Source organism: Sorghum bicolor, chromosome 3, assembly GCF_000003195.3.
Source record: "Sorghum bicolor cultivar BTx623 chromosome 3, Sorghum_bicolor_NCBIv3, whole genome shotgun sequence".
Lineage (NCBI taxonomy): Eukaryota > Viridiplantae > Streptophyta > Magnoliopsida > Poales > Poaceae > Sorghum > Sorghum bicolor.
In genome coordinates this window covers 31,191,818-31,213,780 of record NC_012872.2, presented here as the reverse complement: position 1 = coordinate 31,213,780, position 21,963 = coordinate 31,191,818, and positions in this window count along the sequence as shown.

The following is a 21,963-nucleotide window of genomic DNA, read 5'->3' as shown; positions in this document are numbered from 1 at the left end:
AAAGGCCCACACGTCGGGATTACATAGAGATATTAACGTGCCGCGCAATTTCCTATCATCTAGAAGACTCTAGAAGCCACGGGAACGAACGGGAGGCCGAGCGGGCCCGGAAGCAGGGCGTCCGCCCTACCCCCCTGGGCGCCCGCCCTGCTACAGTGCCCAATCAGGGTCAACTTCGCGGATCGTGCTCCACCGACTCTAAGGATCAAGGAAAATCACACGATGAAGGTTGGTTTGATCGGATGGTGGAGAATAACGTGGAAATTCCTTGGGAGCTACTCTTCCTAGATTTCTTGGGGGCTACTCTTCTTGGACTATATAAGCAGACCCCCACCAGCCCCTGGAGGCATACCTCTTCTACAGAATCAAAGTTAGGGTTTCAAGTCTTCATCCAAGTAGAGAGGATCCCTCTAGTTCTTCTAGTTCTACCTCTAGTTCATCTAGATCTAGTTCTAGTTCATCTAGTTCTAGTTCTAGTTCCTCTAGTTCTAGTTCTAGTTAGTTCTAGTTGTAATCTAGAAAATAGGGAGAGAGAAGAGGAGAGCGGAGGAGGAGGAGCCGGATCTGTCGGATCTTCCTCAACATTGTACTTTTGCAGCAACTGGTTCGTTGTTCATCGTTCTCCAGGTTCTTCAATTCATAATCCTGAGTTCTTTAATTACTTTTATTTACATTCAAGTTATTTATTGGTTTCCCGCTTGCATCAAGTGCTCTAATCTTTGCAATATTAGAGTAGTAATTAATAGATTAGACGTGGTGTTTAGTCTTGTAATTACCTGGAATTGCACCCAATCCTGCGGATTGTTGTGGTAGCCTTAGGGTAGTGACAGCCCTAACAGTCGACGTATTCCACCTCGTTCGGATCGGTGTTTGTAGGACCGTAGTCAGACCTTCCTAGCCCCCTTCTCATCTCTTTCTGTGGTTAGTGCTCTGATGTCTCGATATAGATAATCTTGAAGTAATTCTTGATTCTTAGATCAACTAGAGAACTCTTAGGAAACTTCCTCTCTTCCCACCAAAAATAATTATATAGTTATCCCCGGGCGATCTTGAATCCTAATTAGTACACTCACGTTCCCTGTGGAAAATCGATACTCTGGAATGCTCCCGGGTGAAGGCTACATCGGTATCCGTGCGCTTGCGGATTTTTCTGTTTGCGTTTAAAATACCCAACAATACTTTCAGGCATGAATATAAGTTCTTCTGCGGCAAATCTTGTCATCATCAATGCTCACTGACTGTGTCTTTACAGATGTCTCGTGGCACCCGAGGTGCGGAACAGCGTGCAAACATGAATCCACCCCCTCCTCCTCCACCACCAAATCCAGCTGAGCTGATGCAAATGATGGTGGAAAATCAGAGGATGCTCACTGAGACCATCAATCGGATGGCAAATCAGGGTTGTCGTAATGCACAGGAAGGGCCAGCTCCTAACCAGTACAGTAGCTTCAAGGACTTCATGGATACAAAGCCCCCACCTTTCAGAGAAGCTGAAGAACCCCTTCAAGCTGAAGAGTGGCTGAATACGGTGGAACAAAAGTTTCGCCTACTTTGGTTGACTGAAGGTTTGAAGGCGGAGTATGCAGCTCACCAACTGCAAGGACCGGCAGGCATCTGGTGGAATCAGTATCGGGAAGCTCTTCCAGCCGACACCGTGCTCGATTGGAATCTTTTCTGTGATGCTTTTAAAGGGCATTTCATTCCTCCGGGTGTTATGGAGATGAAGCACACCGAGTTCATGCAGTTGACTCAGGGCAACAAGACTCTGAAGGAGTATTTGCATGCTTTCAATCACTTGTCTAGATATGCTCCTGAGTTTGTGAACACGGAGACGAAAAAGATCGCTAGTTTCAAGCGGGGTTTGGGCCCCAAATTGCTGAAGACTATGGGCCGCACTAAGTGTGCAACTTTCAATGAGTTTGTCAGTGATGCTCTTACTCAAGAGAACTATAACACTGTGTACACTGCGACCAAGACTCGCAAGAGGGCGTTCGAAGCCGGGGCAGGATCGTCTCAGTCCAAGGCTCCAGTGGCAACTAAGCCACCATTCCGTGCTCCAACCCCCAACCAGCGATACCGCCCTCCAGTGAAGAAAAATCAGGCCAAGACGGGTTTTCGCAAGGGGTACTCTATTGCTCTTCCTAGGGGCAACACGGGTCCCAACTATGCCAAGACTCCACCTGCCAACCGTCCGTGCTGGAACTGCAATCAGACCGGGCATTGGCAGAGCAACTGTCCTTACCCGCCAAAGAAGGGCAACCAAGTGAACGTCCGTCAGGGGCGTGTTCATTACACAACTGTGGAAGCAATCCCTGCTGGTGAGGTAGTCACGGCTGGTAAGTTTCTGGTCAATCAACTTGATGCACTCGTGCTTTTTGATTCTGGAGTATCGCATTCGTTTGTGAGTTCTGAATTTGTGTCTAAGCATAGCATCAAGACCATCACACTTGATAAGGGCAGTTATTGTATTAGTGCTGCGGGAAATGATATTTCCACCAATCAAGTGGTTTTGGGGGCAACTCTGGAGATAGGAGGCCGTCAATTTCTTGCTGATCTGGTTGTTCTACCCGGTGTGGGCATAGATGTAATTCTGGGGATGAAGTGGCTGAGTGGTAATGGAGTTCTTATTGACACCACCACTCGTGTAGTGATGTTAAAAGACCCAAATACCAAGGAGGCATTTCTAGTGCAACTCCCTCATGATATTCAAATCCGTAGCACTGTGAATGCAGTTACATCTAAGGCTATTCAGGATATTCTGGTGGTGTGTGAGTTTCCGGATGTTTTTCCTGATGATCTACCCGGGCTTGCTCCTGATCGGGATGTGGAATTCAAAATTGAATTGATTCCAGGCACCGCTCCGATCTCTAGAAGACCTTATAGGATGCCACCTAATGAATTAGCTGAGTTCTCCTACAACAATAGTTATCAGGAGAGTATCAAGATGGCTCCATTTGAAGCCTTGTACGGTCGAAAGTGTCGAACCCCGTTAAATTGGGTGGAAGCCGGGGAACGAAGGTTTTACGGCATCGATTTCGTGAACGAAGCAGAGCAGAAAGTCCGAACTATCCAGCAACATCTGGAAGCTGCTCAAGCTCGTCAGAAAAGTTATGCCGACAAGAGAAGGAAGCCGATTGAGTTTTCAGTTGGTGACCATGTGTACATCAAGGTGTCTCCAATGAAGGGTGTACAAAGGTTCGGAGTCAAGCGAAAGCTTGCACCTCGCTATGTGGGACCTTATCAGATTCTCGAAAAGAAAGGGGATGTGGCATACAAAGTTCAACTCCCAGTTGCGCTTCGAGCTATCTTCCCTGTCTTCCACGTATCACAATTGAAGAAGTGCCTTCGTGTACCGGAGGAGCGAGTGGAAATTCGAGATATCAAGTTGAAGTCCAACTTGGTGTATGAGGAGAAACCCGTAGCGATTCTTGATCACAAGGAACGGGAAACGCGTAATCGTGTGGTTAAGCTTTACAAGGTATTGTGGAGCAACCATGGGGAGGAAGATGCTACTTGGGAGACGGAGGATTATTTAAAAGAAGTTTACAAAACCTTCTTCGAAAATCAGTAAGCTTTCAAATCTCGGGACGAGATTTTTGTAAGGGGGGAAGGCTGTAACACCCCAGTGTTATGGTTGCATTGATCATGTGCATAGCATGAGCATCATCATCCATTCAAAGCATCCATGATCATCATCTATCTTGAGGCATGTCATCCTGTGCAAAATTATGATTTAAATTGCTTAAATAGGCTTCCTATGCTTATGTTTGAGTGAACAATGTTTGTGTTTGTGCTTAATGTGTTGGTAATTAGTTTATCTATGCTTAACTTAATCTTGGGAACAATGTTCATGTTGATCACTTTTCCAAAATATGCTTTTAAGTCATACTTATGAAAATAGGCCATAGAAACCTCTTTTGCTTAGGCTTTTAAAAAGTGCTTCATAAAATGTTTGCATGTCAAAACTTTCTACAGCAAAGTTGTAGCAAATTGTATAAGGAACAAAAGTTGTTTTATGGCCATCTCATGAAAATGATCACAAGTAGCCCAAAAGTGACCCACAAGGCAGATTTGGGGCTGTTTCCAACACTTAGAAATTTTTCTAAGTCTGGGAACGAAACTAGTTTGTTCGATTGATTTTGAAAACTTCACAACTCTCAATCCAGGCCGATCTAGCTCTTGCTCCAGTTGACAAAGTTGTAGATCTCGCTTAGTACTTCAAGTTTGTCAACTACGCCATCTCCTAATTCGCTCTGGTTTGGGAGATAATCGTCGGTGAAGTGGCTCTGTCCGACGAGCACCCTTTCTTCTGAATCGAGCCTGAGCTCGTCGACGTGGCCGACTGCCGGCAGAGCTCCGTCGCCATTTGTCGACCGTACACTGCTTCTGGCCCCGCTTGTCAGCCCTCGTCGCGTGCATGACCTCCACGGCGACGTCCCGCGCGAAGTGGACGCGTCCACTCGCTCTGCCTCGCCCTCTCTCGCCTGAAACTCGCCCGCAGCGAGCTCACCGCCGCGAGCTCACTCCGGCGAGCTCGTGTGCGCTCCTCACTGCGTCTCCATCCACCAAACTCCACCCAAAGCTCCACCGTGAGCCGCTCTCCAAGCTCCACCCTCTAACTCGCCGAGAAACCCACCGGTGAGCCGACATTCTCTTCTTCCCCCAAATCGGTCCGCCGTGACCTTCTTCTCCGGCGAACTCAATGCCGAGTGCCGTGAAGCTTCTCATCGTCTCTGGTTAGGTCCTAGAGGTAGCTTAGGTCCTTAGCGAGCTTTTGCGCCACCTGGTGGACGCTCTACCGGGTTCTCCGTCGCCGGACACGGTGCGCAGCGCCGCCGTGCTTCCGCCGGAGTTGGGTGCTCTCGTGGCCAGCAGGCTCCGCGAGGATCCAGGCCAAGCCGCGTACCTAGCAAGCTTCGCCGTAGTCCGCTGGTGCTGTAGAAGGCCTTAGGTCATGCTCTACCGGCCTGAGGGCTCCGGCGTAACGCTGAGCACCTCCGCCGAGCCGCCATTGTCGACGGTGAGCTCCTTCCGGTGGCTCCGCCGTGGGAAAAGTGGGGTCAATCGAGTCGTTAGGGTTCGGGGATCACGTTGATGCCTTTGGTTTGGCCGGAGACCTCGCCGTCGCGGAGAAATCGCCGGCAAAAGTCGCCTCGGCCGTGAGGAAGAAGAGCCTGACAGATGGGACCCACTGTCAGCGACTCTCTCTTTTTCCCCCTTTTCTTTTATTCAAAATCCTGATTTTTGGCTTTCTTGCAAAAATCATATCTCCTGTTTCTGAGATCCAAAAATTGTGAAACAAAATTTGTGTTGTTTCTTGAGATGGCTAGTATTTAATAAAAATATAAAATGAGTCATGTTTAATGAGAAATTATTTATTAAGGATTTAATCTTATTATTCATGGATAAATGCATATCTCTGGTTATACTGCTTAGTTTACTCTGAAAATTTTATGGTAGCCTTTGCATGGCATTAGAGTGCTCTGATAATTATTTCATGATTTGTGGAGCACTGCAGTTGTGATATGTAAATTGTGTTTGAATTATGGCTTGTTTCTTTAATTAAATCACATAAAATAATTGGTGCTTATGCTGGTGCTCTACTTTGGTAGTAAACATGTTTATGGTATTCCCAGGATATAAATAATCTGAAATCTGTTGTTTGACACCATATAAGTCATGTTTTGGAATTTATGAAATAAATGCCTTGATACATGTTAAATGCATATCTTTAATTTGGCATATGCAATGGTCCTGAAATTTTTATGGTGATGATCTGATGTTATACTTGTGTCTCTGTAATTTTTGTAGATTTTTCTGAGCACTTTAACTAATATCTTGTAAATACGCCTTATCTAAAGTTAATTAATAAATGCCCTGTTAAGTAATTGTTTTGGGGTTTTCAACTGAGGATCTGGTGACCTTGTATTATGTTTGTGCTCATGAGTCATATGGTTGGCATGATTTGTGTTTTGGTCATGTCATTAAATAATTAACTATAGGGTTAAATGCTGTTCTGGACAGCAAGGTAGCAATGTAACGGTTACTTACTGATAACTTGACTTTCTGTGAAACTTGTCTAAATAAAAGTTGTACTAAACTTGTTGAACTAGCTGTGGTTTAAATTTGAGGTCATTTGGCCAAGTAGTTTGAAAGTTATAGCTGTTCCAAGTTGGGTTCCAGAAATAGGGGTTCTCTGTTTTTCTGGAACAGAACCTGGAACTTTGTCTAAAATGACTAGTTTAATATTTGAATCTTGCTGTTATGTGTGAAGATGGGTTGTAGACAATTTCATAAGCTTTCCAGAATGTCCTTACTCTTGTTTGTTGGATCTGCCTACCATTAGTTATGATTTATTTACTGAGCATACTTGTTTTGTGTTGCTTGCTGTTTTAGTAGCATGATAAGTTTTGGGTTGCATTAACTTGTTTACTTGTGTGAGCTTGTATGACTGTTGCTCCGTAAATGAGTGTCCAGTGAGTTGCTGTGTTATTAAGCATTCATCGTTAGCATGTGCACCTTCTCATTTATCGAGCATGCAATAGGTGCACCGGACGTGGCAGTTTCCTTCGAGCTCCAAGCGAACCCCGAAGGCCAGGAAGGCAGCCAGGAGGTGGAGGTCCAGCAAGTCGGACTCGAGGAGCCCGAAGAAGAAGTTGAGTGCCCGAATCATGAGCCGGCATCATTCGTGAAAGGCAAGCCCCGGAGCATTCTAAGTCTCCCTCTATTTTCGAAAGTTTACTTAATATGTTATATCTATTGATGCATTACGTATAGGAGTTGTGATGAAACTGTTGCTGCATTCTACTCTATCCTTGTCCAGATAACTCACCCTCCCTGGTTGTAGAGTTAGGTTCGAGTAGCAGCTTAGCTATGCTTTAATCGGTAGAAGTCGGGTGATATCCTGTCATCCGCGCGATATAGGGTTATGTCGGATCACGATGGACTATATGTGCTATCGTGGATGGAACCTGATTAAATTGACTTAAGCCGGGCGGAGTTTTGCAAGTTTGTAGTAACTCCGTCTGTGGCAGCTAAGGACCGATCGTTGTACGTCCTCTTGTCATGTTGAACTCATGCCTAACACTTAGTTGGCCGGATAACTCGTTCCGACCGCGAAGCCGAGTAGTACGACTCAGGCCGGAAGACCGGCAAGTATAAAGTGCGCACTACCGGAGGAAGTGCGGTGTGCGGGGGACCATTGGCGTAAGTCCAAAGGCAGGTGAGTTAAAATTCCTGACCTCCCTAGCAGAGTGGTAGCCCTGGGAGTGCGGCACTGATCGGAGCCGCGATTCCTGAGTTGTACCAAAGGTGACCTTTTGGCTCCCCGGCAGGGGATGCTTGGGTGAGTGCTAGGAGTAAACCTCCAGCTGGATAGGAATTCGATACGAATCGCTGTCTCTCCCGGTTAGTGAGAACTTGAAAGAGCAGCGGCAAACGTAGCATTCACTAATGGATTTGGTTCAAGATAATGATGATAGCAAGAAGAACATATGAGGAATCTGATATGGTTATTATTGTTTGTAATAATCAAGTGATGTGTTGTAGTACAGGTGCTAATCTAGTGGTAGGCTGATGATAAATAAAGATGATGCTCCCAAAATAATTTAGTTGTAACTTAAGCTTTTGGCAAAAAGAGCGAGTCAACCAGCTCCACTTGATATTTAGCCTTGCATGATCCTTGGTGTCTTTTATGTTTTACTAGACGGGTAAGTCTAGCTGAGTACATTCTCGTACTCAGGGTTTATTCCCACCTGTTGCAGATGATATCTTCTATGACGGATTCTACAAGACCTGTCTCCATCCCACTGGGGATGAGGACTAACCGTCGGGCACGGTTCTCTAATCTTCTCGTCTATGATGCTTTTGGAAGGATGGCATAGACTCTGGCAGTAACAAAACTTGTGAACTGAACTTTGAACAAGTGTGTGTAATTATTTTGCTTCCGCTACTTCGAACAAGTGTTGTAATAACTTAATACTCCGATGTGGTGCCGCTTCGATGGCAAAGAATGACTATGTAACATTCGTTGTGTTTATGTTGAACTATTACGATCTTGGTTTATTACGAGTTGGTTTGAAGTCCTTCGTGATTTCGATTGACTACCGGGATTATATGAGCTCAAGTTTAGAAACTTGATTGCTTGGCGATCGTTTCTGCACTTGATCTCTTATAATTTGGTCGGTTCTGTGACAATGATCCAACTTGAGACTTCCGTACCTGCGTGGCCTCGACCGGTCTTGTTATGGTGTACTTGGCGATGATGGCGCATGCACTTCCTGGGCTGACCCCCTGTATATTGCTTGGTACTAGTCCATGTATACGCACACCTGTACGTCCTTGCAGTCATCATGTCGGGAGTTGTTGGAGCACTGACATCCCTTGTTTAACCCTTCTCGAGAAAGGAGTAGGCAGGCTCGAGGGTTTAACGGGTTAGGCTGTGTCCGTATATGGAAGCGCTAACTATTACGTCTCGAGGGGCCTTCCGACGGGACACCATGCTGGTTGCAATGGTACCAGCGTGTACCTTTCTCCGAACTCCAGGATAAAGTTGGTGGAAAGCAGGATTTGATAGGAGCACGATCCATCATCATGGCTATGGTGTTGGGTGGGGCTTGTTAGTCGCATTAAATGCTTTGAAACCCATACCAGTGACAGGCGGCGGGGGCGCGCTTTTGTGCTCGAGGCAGATTGGTTCACTCGACCCAAATTCCGTAATCAAGGGTCGTTTGGCCTTAAGTTCTAAGCTTTCGCTCAAGCCAATTTTCGTCATCAAGCCTTGGGTCGATCGGTGTAATTTACAGTGGGTCGAGTTGGGGTCGCGATTGGTACATACCCTGTTGGGGGTTTCGAGGCTCACTCTGGGCTGGCCCTTGGTTCTTTTGGGGATATCTATTTGGGTACCCCTTATTGATATCCTCAACAACTAGCACTCCCAAGCATGGACACTAAGTCCCAAGGGTGCTCAGCACCAGCCAAGGTCGGCCACAACATCTATTTGTAGCCGAAAGGGCTAAATTAGTCGTTGCCCCTTCACTAGGCAAAACACGTGGGCACCGGACACGCTGCAGGGAACCACCGAATGCTAGAACAAAGCGTCCAGTGATTTAGAAACAACCACATGTCCCCTACTTGAATCTCCACGTCGATCTCTAGTGGTCAAATGTAGACCACCGGATGCGGTTAAGTGAGCACTAGACGTGTTAGGTACACACTAGACACGTACGCAGAGAGGTTTGCAAAAGCGCGGGATCACCTGACTCACACCACCAGACGCTCCGTCAGCGTCTTGTGCTCTCAATCAAATGCACCTGCGAAAGACAAGTCACATCAGACACACAAACAGGGTCTAACCTGCGTGCCAACACCACTTCCTTCTTAAAGTGTGCCAACACCATCATGTGTCTACCAACATGTGCAAGTGTGTTAGCATTTTCACAAACATTTTCTTCGAAGGATTTAGCCACTCAACTTGCCACGCAACTCGATCCTAACATGTATGCAAAGTTAGATCGCTCAAGTGGCACTAGATGAACGATATGCAAACAAGTTTGCCCCTCTTGATAGTATGGCCATCTATCCTTAATCCGGTCATAAACTTCTCTACACACCTATGACCGGTGAAATGGAAATGCCCTAGGTTATACCTTTGCCTTGCACACTCCATTCCAACTCCTCCAATGTTGATGCAACACATGCACCAACCAATCACAAAATGATATGATCCACTTCGTATCATCACGTGACCGTATTGGTTCATCGATCTTGACCACACTTGCTCTTTACCATTACCTCGGTCCATCAGCACCAAGTCTTGCTCAAGCTTCACCATCACACGTGTCCCTCGCTTCGAAGCCTCTGACTTGCCCTTCACTCTTGCAAACGGTCCATCGAGCCAAGCCTCATCTTGATCTTCTCCACCTTGGTCACATGACTCCATGTCATGTCTCATATGCAATGAGCTCATCCATCATCACATAATCACCTATGGACTAATCTCCTATGTATCTCATACAAACACTATTAGTCCACCTAAGTTGTCACTCAATTACCAAAACCAAACAAGGACATTTTAGTAACATCTATTGATGGAGCATAGAATGGTCAGGACACCTAGATTGTCCTTCTTGATAATATGTGGAGACTTGAGCAGGTGGTCATACACCATGGGGATTGTAGTGACCATCTGTCTCATTCTTCTGGGCCTTCTATTTGCCCTTGTTCTTGGTCTTGGCCTTGTTTTGGGTGTTACTCTTGTTCCTACCGCCGACAGTTTCCTTCTGAGCAAGGAATGACAATGTTTTATTCTTGAAAGAAAAGGCTTCCTTGTTGCCCTTAATATTGAAAGTAATCTTGGCATTTGTTGGCATTTCTTAGCGTCACTACTAAAGATAGACTATAAATCCATCATTAGCAATGGCACCAGAAATGTCGGGTGTTGGTATACCATAACTATCGTTACGTCAGAGAGATAACCCAAGGCCTTTAACAGCGCCGGCCTTAGTAGTGTAGTCTGGTAACGATAATTAGGAATGCTGGATTGGCCTCCTAACCATCCTTACTTACGATAAGCAAAGCCATAGCACGACACCAGATGAATGCACCGAGTTTACAATCTTATGTAACGGTACTTAGGTACGCCAATCAATAGTTCATGAATATAAAGAATAAAACTGCAAGCGAACATAACTATCATTGTAGCATTTCAACCCATGAGTATTCAAGGGTTATTGTATTTAATCCCATGGGAGGGCGTAACAAATGCATCTAGCTTGGTTTGTAGCATGATCACTTATTGAGATGCATATGTAGACATAGTCTAATCAGGGGTCACGGCAGGCTCTTAAAATATGGATAGTGGACACACTCATCGGGGCAACCTCTAGGAATAAAGAGAAAATAAGGAAATAAAAGAAATAAAGAACAACTACTTGAGCCGGCATTGATCTTATATAACTATGCAAAGAATTGTTAGTAGAACATCTAATCAATATAACTAGAGTTAGAACTAAGTTTGAGGCTCTGGGGAGATCCCCACAGCTGGACATCTAGCTGATAGGGACTTTACATAACTCCTACCAGAATACCTGATCGTGGGGAATACCAGGGATGATAGGGCTGTCACTACCCTGCCACCTACCCCTCTACCCGAAAGATACCCGCGCATCCGCTGATCTCCGCATACCCGAGCACCTTGCCCGTGTAATTGGAAACGCCTCCTAGCCTCCCGAGACCCCAACCCTTTGGATTGACAGGCTCGGCTAAGAGTGGCCATCACAGCCCAACGAACCGCTACCCCAATCTTAATCCTTTGTCTATTCATTCTAATTCGATGAACGATGAAGAACAGGGATCAACACATCAAGAACATAGCACAAGAACTAAGAACTAGTTCATATACTATGAACAAGATATGAACACAACTATAGTCTAATTCAATTGCATAATCATATAAATAAGATAAGAACTTTGTTCACACCATTTTTGGGGACGTGTCCAGGCCGGCAGGATAAGACGGCAGTGTTTTGTTTACAGGATGAGTTGCCGATGAGGATGGTTGCCAATGAAGGAGAGGTCGAACGTGATTTAGTCTACAGGCGGTGATGTGTCTATGCCGATGGCTATGATGAGGAAGTCTGCCGATGACTATGGCAAGGGAGTCTGCCGATGATACGAAGGGAGAGTTCGGAAGCCGCCGATGGTTTGTGGAAGAGTTTCAGTTTGTCACGGGGGATAGTTTTGTTATTTCCTTAATTATTTAAATCGTTTTGTATACGGATTCCGTGTAATTTGGAATTCGAATTCTAATCGTGTCTGGCTGTAGCTCTTTGAGCAGGGTATAAATATAGACCCTAGGACCTTGTAATGATACATCTATCAATCAAGCAAACACACGTTTTTACTCATATTCCAGCATCTACTTTCTCAACGACTTCGTCATACTTTTTTCCTTTTCATTACGAGTTCTTAGGAATTCGTCGACTTAAGCTCGGCGTGTTCTCAAGTTCCGCGTGAGTACATCTTAGCCGTGACATCCGGGCGCATCGCTGTTGTCAGGACTAAAGTATTCGAGTTATCACCTTTGTCGATAGTAAGGTCAAATCGGCTGGCACGCCTTAACGTTTGAATTGGGTATTAGCCCTTTGTGTTTGCAGACCAGCTTTTGCACCAACACATCTTTTGGCATGCCCAGTGGGACAGATCCAAGATCAAGATCAACATGTCGACTTCTGAGTTTGATCAAGAGAACGTCATCCCCGTGACAGAAGCCAATCTCAAGGATGAGCAGAAGCAAGCTATTGCTAAAGCCATGGAGGATTACAAGCAGCAATGCCTGAGGTCCTTCAGCATGAACAGGAGCGGTGAGGTAATTCAGAAGGATGCACTACCGGCTCCTCGGCAGGTTACTTTTGAGTCCAATCCTGGCAAGCTTCAAGAGATGGTTGACAGTGCGATCAACCGCGCTTTGATCAATCAAGCTGGTGTACTGTCTAATACGGTTTTCAATGCCGTGGCGAGAACTTTCAAGGAGGGACAACTGCCACCAGACTATGTGGGCCCCACTTATCACTAGCCAAAGTCACCAGTGGTCACAGCTCCATCGGCTGCTACGGCCGCTGCGGGTATGGAGATTCCTGTTCCACCAAGCACGTTAGGAGTCACCAATGCACAGTCTATGCCGATGACAACTAATCCACAAACTTCAGATGGGCAGATTAAACTTGCCACAGATCTATTAGCATCGGCAATGACAGGGTTAACCCCTCCTCCCAACTGGTGGGGTTATGGCATGCCTCCAGAGTTAACGCCAGGTACATCACAGACAACTGATATGAGAGGCAAGACTCCTATGGCATCGGCACCTCCCATTATGCCGATAAACCAGAGTCCCCAGTATACTACAACTACTACTGCAAGACCTCACACTGGGAATTCTCAAGCTCCAATGTTCCAGATGCCTAACGCATCGGCAGACTCGATGCCGATGCAACAGAGGTCTATGGCTCAGTCAGGGTATGTCAATTCAATGATGATGCCCAATTACCAGTCATCGGCAGGGCCTATGCCAATGAACGCTAATAATGGATGGCTTGGGCAGCAAGTCTTTCCGCAAACACCCCAACAAAGTCACCAGGCTACAGGGTTCCAGCAAGGACAGATCTATCCCGGGTTTCTGAATCAGGGGATCCCTAACCAGCCAGTGAATCCCGCGCAGCAGTTCGTCGGACAGCAGATTGGCGGGCAATAGCGTGGTGGTCCACAGGTTGGAGACCAGATGATCAACCCAATGTTCCGTGCAGATCGTGCACCGAACAGACACGTGGAGGCCTACCAGCAGGCACCTGATCCGCAACTGCCCCATCGGCAAGATGCCGATGCATACTGGGCCGATAAGATTGCTGAAGTAATGAGAGACCAATTCGGGATAAAACCCAAAGTCAATACTTACTCTTATCGGACACCGTATCCTCCTGCATACGACTTGATCCCGCTTCCACACCGGTACAAGGTACCGGATTTCACTAAGTTTTCTGGGCAGGATGATACGTCAACCATGGAGCACGTCAATAGATTCATTATTCAGTGCGGTGAAGCTGGTAACAGGGACGAATTGAGGGTTCGTTTATTTTCATCATCATTGTCTGGGTCGGCTTTTACCTGGTTCATATCACTACCTCCCAACTCAGTGATTACTTGGGCCGATCTGGAAAAACAATTCCACAAATACTTCTTTTCTGGGGTCCATGAGAAGAAGATCACCGATTTGGTCAAATTAAGGCAGCGTAATGATGAATCGGTTGAGGGTTTTGTGTAGAGGATACGGGAAGTCAAAAATAAATGTTATAGTCTGGTCCTAGATGATCGGCAGCTAGCCGATTTGGCTTTCTAGGGTTTATTGCCACACATCAGGGATAAGTATGCTTCTCAGGAGTTTGAAAGCTTAAGTCATTTGGTGCAGAGGATTTCTGATCAAGACATCAAGGCTTTCGAGCCCAAAAGAGCATGGAACAAGAAGGTATCATTTGTTGATGAGGCAACGAGCTCAGATTCTGATGAGGAACCAGTCATCGGTTTGGCAGAGTGGGTAAAGAACAAGAAGCCGATGTCTTGTCCTTTTGGGCAGAAGGAACCAGAGAAGTTCGCTTTTGACAACGCTAAGGCCGATAGGATATTTGATTTTCTACTTCAGGAAGGTCAGATCAAGCTGTCTCCTAATCATGTGATCTCATCGGCTGAGGAGTTAAAGAGGATGAAGTATTGCAAGTGGCATAATGCAACTTCTCATGACACCAATGAGTGCAAGGTTTTCAGACAGCAGCTGCAATCGGCTATAGAGTCTGGGAGAATCAAGTTTGACAGTTCCAAGACTCAGAAGCCAATGAAGATAGACCAACATCCTTTTCCAACAAACATGTTGGATGCTAAGGGAAAGGCTAAGGTCTTAACATCAGAAGCAGCCGAGAGGAGTGCATCGGTAGATCCTCAGCATCAAGTTACTACTGCCGATGCAAGAGGTAGGGGCTTGGTTCAGGAAGGAACCAGCTCAGGTAAACCTCCTCGGTCTGGCATCGTTATAACTCATAGAAGGCCTCGAGATAACTGGCAACGACGGGAAGATCGGTATCGGCGCCAGCAAGAAGATTATCGTCGGGAGGAAGAGAGACGCCGACAGGAGTGGAATCGGCATAGATACCACTGGAACTGTCCGTTCTTCATCCATTGTTGGGAGGAGAATATTAAGCTTCCCACTGTCAGAGACTGCCCTGAGTGTAATGGTTATGATCGGTATGATAGGACCGATCGGCGCTATCGTGATGACAATCAACGATTTAATGGGCCAGTCAGAGGAAGGGCATCAGTTCATGATCGGCTGGGGGGCAGGCTCAGCGTGCACGACAGGCTTGGCGATCGTGTTCAATATTTTCCCAGGAATTAGGAGGAACTCGAGGAGATGGCTGATGCATGAGTTCCCAATGAGTTCGTATTTTGCAGGGATGCTAATACGCATCGGATGGAGTCGAGAGAGAATAGACGCCCAGCAGCAAGGCAGAAGCCACTTCCTCCATGGTGTCCGGAAGGATTGACCAAGACACAGAAGAGGAGATTGCAGCGTGAAAGGCAAGAAGGCCTAAGCAAGGGCGAAAGCTCTTGGAAACCTGAGGATCAGCAACAACCAGATCCTAAGGGGAAAGGTCCATCGGCAGGTGTCAACATGGTCTTTATGTTGCCGATGGAGTTCCTTGCACCATCCAGTGAGGATGAGGTGGAGTTTTCCAATCAAATAGCTCAGTTGGTTCTAGATCCGATGATGGCTATCTTCGAGAAGCCTGCCGATGATGAAAGACAGCATCTCAAGGCTCTGTTTGTCAAAGGAAGGGTTGATGGGCAGCCGATGACTAAGATCTTAATTGATGGAGGAGCTGCTATCAATATCATGCCATATGCGGTGTATCTGAAGCTTGGAAAAGGAGATCAAGATTTAACCAAGACCGATATGATGCTCAAAGACTTTGAGGGGAACGTGTCTCCAGTCAAAGGGGCAATATGTGTAGAGTTGACCATCGGCAGCAAAACCTTGCCGACAACTTTCTTCGTGATAAGTGGAAAGGGTGCTTACAACCTGCTGTTGGCGAGAGATTGGATTCATGCTAATTGTTGCATCCCATCTACAATGCACCAATGTTTGGTTCAGTGGGTAGGTGACAAAATTGAGATTGTCCCGGGAGATTCTTCTTATGTCATTGCGTCGGCTGAGGCGGATACCTATGAGAGGACCAGGTGCATTTTAGGAGAAGTTTGGGAGAAAGATTTTCTCAAGGTTGCCGATTACGAGATTCCACCGATCCAAGCAGTCGGTTCTGACGACGGTTTTTAATGGATAGGTTCGCCGATGATGGAAAGTTAGGCCAGGGATTCACATCGGCTGATGATTTGGTAGAAGTAGATATTGGTAGTGGTGATAAGCCTAGACCTACTTTTATTAGTGCTAAGTTAAATCCTGAATGTAAGCAGCAATTAACCAATTTGTTAAAGGAATATAAAGATTGCTTTGCTTGGGATTATACCGAGATGCCTGGTTTAGACCGATCAATTGTTGAGCATCGGTTGCCTATCAAGTCTGGATTTCGACCACATCAGCAGCCAGCTCGCCGATGTAATCCTAATATTCTTCCTGACATCAAAGCCGAAATAACCAAACTTATTGAAGCTAAATTTATTCGGCAGTGTCGGTATGCCGAATGGATTTCCAATGTTGTTCCGGTCTACAAAAAGAATGGGAAACTTCGAGTCTACATTGATTTCAGGAACCTTAACAAAGCTACGCCGATGGATGAATACCCAATGCCAGTTGCCGATCTGTTGGTTGACGCTGCAGCTGGACATCGGATTATTAGCTTTATGGATGGTAATGCAGGATACAATCAAATATTCATGGCTGAAGAAGATATTCCAAAGACTGCGTTCAGATGCCCTGGTCATGTTGGATTGTTCGAGTGGATAGTTATGACTTTTGGCCTCAAGAATGCTGGCGCTACTTATCAGAGGGCCATGAATTTTATATTTCATGAGTTCATCGGCAAACTGGTAGAAATTTATATTGATGATGTGGTGGTCAAGTCCGGGGACTTCACAGAGCATCTTGCCGATCTACGAAAGGTATTGGAGTGCACAAGGAAGCATGGATTGAAGATGAATCCCAATAAGTGTGCATTTGGTGTATCGGCAAGGCAGTTTCTCGGTTTCATGGTGCATCAAAAGAGGATTGAAATTAGTCGAAGATCTATTGATGCCATCAATAAAATAGTAGCCCCTACAAACAAGACTGAGCTCCAGTCCTTGATCGGCAAGGTAAATTTTATTAGGAGATTTATATCTAATTTGTCTGGTAAAATTCGTGCTTTCAGTCCTCTTCTTAAGCTAAAAGCCGATCAAGAATTTATTTGGGGGAAAGAACAGCAGTTAGCTCTGGATGAAATCAAGGAGTATCCAATAAATCCTCCAGTTCTAATTCCACCTCAGCAAGGAAAGCCCTTCAGATTGTATTTGTCTACCGATGGTATGGTTATCGGTTCAGCTTTGATTCAAGAATTCGAAGGGAAAGAGCGTGTAATTTATTACTTAAGCAGGAGGTTGATTGATGCTGAGACCAGGTATTCGGCCATTGAAAAACTATGCCTATGCTTATATTTTTCGTGTATCAAGTTAAGGCACTACTTGTTATCGGCCGAATGCACTGTTGTTTGCAAAGATGATGTGATCCGGTACATGCTATCTATGCCGATTATGAGTGGCAGGATCGGTAAATGGATTTTGGCGCTGTCGGAATTCGATCTGCGTTATGAATCGGCTAAGGCAGTTAAAGGGCAGATTATGGCCGATTTTGTGACTCAACATTGCGGTGCAGTGGAGGCTTTGGAAATTGTGCCCTGGACGCTTTTCTTTGATGGATCTACATGTGACCGGGGGGCAGGGATTGGCATAGTATTAGTTTCCCCTAAGGGGAGGAAGTATGAATTTTCCTTGCCGATTGTTGCTACATCAACAAATAATCAGGCTGAGTATCAGGCTTTGATAAAAGGATTGGAGTTGTTAAGGGAAGTTCGTGCTGACGCTGTCGAAGTCTTCGGGGATTCTATGCTGGTTATAAATCAATTGGCCGGGAGCTATGAATGCCGAAGTGAAGTTCTCATAACTTATTACGAGAGGAGTATGCAACTGTTAAAGGAATTCAAATATTTCCGTTTAGAGCATGTTCCCCGATTGCATAATGAAGAGGCCAATCGGTTAGCTCAGCATGCCTCAGGATATCAGCCTATAATTAATACAGTATCAGCAATCGATGCCGATGATTGGAGGAAAGAAATTATTGATTATTTGGAAGATCCATCTAAGAAAGTTGAAAGACGAGTTCGATTTCAAGCGACCAAGTATGTGCTCCTCGACAATGAATTATACTATCGAACTATTGATGAAATTCTTCTCTGATGCTTAGGTGATGATGAAGCTAGGAGTTTGGTGGGAGAAATTCATGAAGGGGTGTGTGGAGCGCATCAGTCATCTTTTAAGATGAAGTGGATGATTAGGAGGAATGGATATTATTGGCCGACTATACTTGAGGATTGCTTTAAGTATTTCAAAGGGTGTCAAGGGTGTCAGAAGTTTGGTAACATTCAAAGGGCACCTGCATCGGCTATGAATCCTATCATAAAGCCTTGGCCGTTTCGAGGATGGGCTATTGATCTGATCGGCCAGATTTATCCACCATCTAGCAAAGGGCATAAGTTTATTCTAGTTGCCACTGATTATTTCACTAAGTGGGTCGAGGCTATTCCTTTAAAGAAAGTCACATCGGCCAATATGATTGATTTTGTGAAGGAGCATATCATTTACCGATTTGGAATTCCTCAAACAATTACTACCGATCAGGGCACTATGTTTACATCAGGGGAGTTTGATGAATTTGCAATCGGTATGGGGATTAAAGTGTTGAATTCTTCTCCTTATTATGCTCAAGCCAATGGGCAGGCCGAGGCGTCTAACAAAGGAATTATCAAGCTTATCAAACGAAAGATTGAAGAAAATCCTAGGCGGTGGCATACATTATTAAATGAAGCGTTGTGGTCCTATCGGATGGCTTGTCATGGATCAACCAAGGTGTCACCCTATCAATTGGTATATGGACATGATGCAGTGTTACCTTGGGAGATTAAGGCTGGATCTAGGCGATTATCTTTTCAAGATCAATTAGCTGCCGATGATTATGCCACTTTGATGACCGATGAGTTAGATGATCTAGCGGGACATCGGTTAAAGGCTTTAATGAGTATAGAAGAAAATAAGAAGAGAGTTGCTAGATGGTATGACAAGAAAGTAAAGGCTAAGGAGTTTGCCGATGGGGACTTGGTATGGAAATTAATTTTACCAATCGGGACTAAAAGTTCGAAGTTGGGAAAGTGGTCTCCTAATTGGGAAGGTCCTTATCGGATAAGTCGATCGGCTCCTGGAAATGCCTATATTCTAGAAACCCTCGAAGGAGTTGAATTTCCCAGAGCATTAAATGGCAAATATTTAAAGAAGTACTACCCTAGCATATGGGTCAATGCATAAAAGTTTAAGTGCCGATAACACTCCTATCGGCTGGATTTAAATGTTTGGGGGCAGGACTTAATGTTTCAAAAGATGCCGATAACAGTCCTATCGGCTAGACTAAAAGCTAAAAGAGCAGGAAAACACAGATGTGTCGCTGATGAGAGCTTCATGTGTTCAGGAATGCCTGGATCGCCGATATGGCGTGTAGCCGGATTTGGTTGGCTGCTTCTATCTCCTTGATATCGTCATCGGCAGAGCCTTCTATCGGCTTCAGCTTCTTCTTCAATTGTAGTGCTTTGCGACCGTGGACGTTCCGCTCATGCTCAAGAAGCTTGATGGTCTCTGGCAGTTGACTCTCTTCCTGTTGGGCTTGGGACAAGGCGTCCTCCACTTGTTTGAGTTCTGCCAACAGGGATTCCCTTTTTGCCGATAAGTCAGATATCTTCTGCTTCAGCGTGTCTCCTGAAGATCTCAAGATGCCGATGTTCTTGTGCTTCTCATCTGTCAGGAGCTTCTCTTTCCTCATCTCTTCAGAGAGCTGAGTCTGAGCAGCTCTATCGGCAAGACGCCGAGAAGCCCTCTGGTACTACGGCTGACGACTCTCCAAATGTGCGGCTTGGAAGAGGATTTCTTCAACATCGGCTGGGATCTGGCCTCTGAGAGTCCTGAACAGAACCTTGGCTGGGTCGGAGTCATCGACCAGTTGTGCCGTGTCCTGATGAAGGAGGGCCGACAGTTCTTCCAGCTTGGCCCTGATCTCTGCCGATGTGATGCCAACTGTCTGGGAAGAGCTTGCTTCTTCACCTTCTTCTTCAGAGATGTCGATGGCGAAGGAGAAAAGGCTATCGGGAGAATCTTGTTCCTGGGAAGGAAAAACAAAGTAAGTTAGTTCATGCTCGCAGAATCGGCAAATAATACTGATGAAGGCTGAGCGACTTACTTGCTTCAAGGCTATTTCTTGCCTAGAAGATGCCGGTGGGGCCACAGGTTGATCGGCCAGGGTTGCCGATGGGACAACATCGACTGAAAGGAAGATAGAAAGAGTTATGAGGCTGAATGAGAATAAGTTCATCGGTGGCAATATTATAAAATATGTGACCCTGAGGAAGAACGATGCTTGTCTGAATTGGGGGAACTGCCGATGACGTGATTGAACCTGCCAGGCCAGTTGTTTGCTCACATACGACGGTCGATGTACCTTCTGCTTGGGGTTCTTCTTGCTGGGGTTCGTCTGCTTCTGGTACTTCCTGCGGATGAGGGGGAGATGGTGCTTGCTGGATCTCTACATCTGGAGGGGAAGGAGAAGATTCCACCGGAATAGGAGATGCCGGAGGAGGAGGAGTTGCCACTTTCTGGCGCTTTGTTCCAGCCCTGGTACTCTTGGCGCCCTTCCTCTTTGGCTGGCTGGACTGGGGGGCATCGGCACCTTGGCGTTTGGCTTTTGCCGATGCACTGGTTTGCTGCAGCAACAAAAAGGAGTTTATGAATACAAATGTAGCCGATATAAAGGTAATCAGTATAAATGAAAAAGGGTTGACAAATTGCCTTGAAAGCTTGTGCCAGAGTGGAAGCAGCTACCGTTGGTGGTGTCTGAGTTCTCTTGTGGTGACTTTCTTAAGGCACGCACCTCGATGAACAATGGTAGCCAGAGTGGGAGCATTGTGGCCGATTGAAGAAATTGGACCTGGTGGAAACAGGTCAATCGGCTTACCACTTCTGCTAACCGATGGAGGGATGTTGTCAACCTACAAAATGGATACAAAGGTGAGTTACCGATGGAAATAAGATTGAAAAAATTGGAACACCGGTTTGAAATACTTACAGCGTCATCGGGGACTTTGTACTCGGGGTCGATCATGCCGCGGTACGAAAGGGCTGATTTGCAGAATAGATGCTCCTTCCAGTCTGCCCACCATAGCTTGTACGCCTGAGTAATGAAGGCGGCCGGAACCCACTCTGACAAATCTGCATCTGTATCGGCACTCGGTGGTAGTTGGGCTACTCGAATCCACTCAAGAAAGTTGGTGATGGGCTCCCTGGGTCTTATCACATCGGCATAACAGAGTGCAATCGGCAACTGGCCGAAAGCTAATTGACGAGCTAATGCCGATGGGTTGTAAAATTCATAAGTCTTGGGAGAGGTTTTTGTACTACCAAAGAAATTCACTGGTATGGCTCTAGGAGTCACAATTGCCATCATCACTTCGTTATCCCTGTCAAGAGCTTCATCAAATGGATTGAAAACCAGAGGGAGCATACTGTCTGGGTCATCATAGGCCAACCATGGTCGTTCATCTCTGGCCAAGCCCTCATACAAAGTCTGGAAGAATCGGCCGATCTGATCTGGATTACCCCCTGAACCAGGCAAGACTATGACGGCTTCACCAAAGTTTAGGGGAGCGCGTGTTACCGATTCTTCTTCACCCAACACATGATTTTTCAGTTATATCTCTTGGGAAACGCTGTGTAAATAAGTTAAAGTTGAGGCGCTTGTGCAAATGCAGATTAAGCCACATATTGATAAACCACCAGGGGCCGAATAAGTTGCCAGTAGACTGGCCGAGAAGGAGTTTCTTGGCCACCTGATGGAGGAGATGGTAAGCAGCGCCAAGCAAGTATCGGCCGAGAGCGAATCGGCCACCGTTAGCCAGTCTCTCTGCTGCCGATAGATAGACGGAAGTCGGTCCTGCCGATCGACCACAGAACACAAACTTGTCCAGCCACATGTTCAGAAAGGTGGTTTGTTCCTTTATGCTGACAGGCCCCGTCCCACGATACTTCTGAATGTACCCTGACCAGCCGCCGATGGAGCGAGTTTCCACTTTGGCACTAGGAGCGGTGTCAAAAAAGTGGGTGCTATCGGCAGAAGAT